This window comes from Chinchilla lanigera, unplaced genomic scaffold (assembly GCF_000276665.1).
Source record: "Chinchilla lanigera isolate Chin_1 unplaced genomic scaffold, ChiLan1.0 scaffold00024, whole genome shotgun sequence".
In the NCBI taxonomy this organism is placed as follows: domain Eukaryota; kingdom Metazoa; phylum Chordata; class Mammalia; order Rodentia; family Chinchillidae; genus Chinchilla; species Chinchilla lanigera.
Genome location: NW_004955425.1, coordinates 7,505,400 through 7,507,820, shown reverse-complemented (window position 1 = coordinate 7,507,820; position 2,421 = coordinate 7,505,400).

The following is a 2,421-nucleotide window of genomic DNA, read 5'->3' as shown; positions in this document are numbered from 1 at the left end:
CCTTTCAGTCCACAGTTCCATTGGAGACTTCCCTCTGGCCAAATGTTTCAACTCACCCTGCTGGCTCTTCACTCTTAATTTTTAGCATAGCTCTGGCCAAAAACTTTCAATGGTAACCATGTCACCATCCCAAAAGTAGACTGGATTGAAATTTTCCTGCCACCCAGGAAATATCTCTAAACACAAGCAAAATGCAGACTAACTTCCTGCCAAACCATGACACCCGTCATTTGGAGTCCAACAGCCAACGCAGTCCTACTTCCCAGCAGAAACTTCCTAAAGCTGCTCTTTACTGGCAGGATTTCTATCAGCCTTCTGGTCTTCTGAGCTTTGACCAGAATCTCTCATACAGAACAGCCTAAGGCATTCCAGCTCTGCTTTTTCAGCCAGCATCTCTAAACCTTGCAAACTCTTCCCACAAGCCATTCCCAAAGGCTCCTGAACCACATGATCAAGTATAGTCACAGCAATGACCCCACTTCTCTGGTACCAAATTTTGTCTTAGTTACTTTTCTCATTACTGGGACAAAATACCTGGCACCAAAAGTAAAGGAGGGGAGAGGTTTATTTAGCTCACAGTTTGTAGCGGTTTCAGTCTTTAATTGGATGGCTCCAAGGCAGGGTGTCATGGCAGAGGGGCAACAGTTCAATATAGTGGAAGACACCAAAAGCAACAACAAAGGAGGGGAGGGAAAATCTCTTTCCCTCTCTTACATTGTATGCAGATTACCCATCCCAGGGCGGGTATAGCACTCATACCCTTAATACAAGCATTGGATCATGAATCAATCACAAACTCTAGAAGCCCACACCCATGACTGCATGAGGCTTTGGGGGGGGACATCTAGACAAAAACCATAACAAGAAGGGATCCAAGTGCCCATGGCAGGATCAGTTTATAGATGAGAAAAAGCTCTTATATGATGATGAAAAGGGAAAATGGCAGTATAGTGCAGATTTAGGTAGATGTTTATGGCTTCCTACACTTTCCAACTCATGGCTTTATTCTATTCTAAATTAGACTGCAAGGTCCAGGTTCAGATGGAAATGAGGGAAAAAGAGAAAAATTAGACAGAAGGAGAAAATGCAGTTACCATTTGTGAATGTGTGAGAGATGGATAATAGAATCAACTCGTCCTGGTAAAGGCTTCTTTGAAGTAGGTGATCATTAATCCATCATGTTTACTCCTATAACTTTCTCCAGGAGATCTAGATCTTTGGAAACAGATATGGAAACAGAAAATGGCTGAAGTTGGATCACTTAGCAAAATAAAAAGACAAATTTCACATTTATTGTAGAATCATCTAGAAAACTCTGTTGCCCAAGAAGTTTGGTATTGTTTTCTACCAGAGGAGAGAAAACTCTGCTGTCATTGTATCACTTCCAAAAATGTAAACTCAATGATGGAACTTGATATATAAATTAGCATTAAATATTTAATTTGGGCAACTCATCAACAGCTGTTATAGCGAAGAAGATTTCTAATTTTGTAGATTAAGTAAATATAAATAAGGATTTCTAATTATAAAGGGGAATATTGTGTACAATAATTAGCATAAAAGAATGCTACATAAAGCACAGAATTATTGAACTTTTCCTCACAGCAAAGGGATTTAATGTCAAGCATTTGAAGCATTTAATCGTGGAAGTACTTGCAAGTCAAAACTGAAAGATTAAAAAATTTTAGTACTCCATTTTCTACCAGTCTAGCATTTCTCTCAGTAGTTTTTCTGGAAAGAAGTTCAATGAGATATAAATAAGAATTGTGCTTAATAGAAACATATTCTGTTATTGAGTAAATTTAGAAAACTGGCTTAAATAGAACTAGTGAGACTTTTGTACTGCAACACCTTTTTATATATTAACATGAGCCATATATTTGTAAATCTTGATTATAGGATACAGATCTTCCAGGATTATTTGGGCATGGGAGCATTTTTTATTGGAAGCAACTTATGATTATTTTGTTGTGATTATTTCTATTGTAAATAGGAACTAAGTGCTTATTTTGTTTTCTGCTATAGTACCTAAATTCCTTGTGCCACACCTAACAGTTTCTCAAGTGTGGCCCAAGATCATCTAAATCAGAGAATTTCTGAGGTGGTGTCCAAAAACCTGCCTTTAAACTTTAACATGGGCACATATTTAAGAACTAAGGATTAAATCTACTTCTGCTCAGCAGCTGTGAACCACTGAGCAACAAACTTCTAATGCATTTGGAGCCTGATATGAAATTCCTTCTTTTTATTAAAACATATATTTCAGATTGTATTGTATTTTAATTTAGTAAATGATAATTCAGAGTACAATCTAATGTCTTTTCTTAGTACTAGGAAATTCTTCTGCCATTGAGATTTAAATTTCTGTTTCATAGGTTTTATCTTAATTTCAAATCAAGACCAACACACTAGAATGAAAAA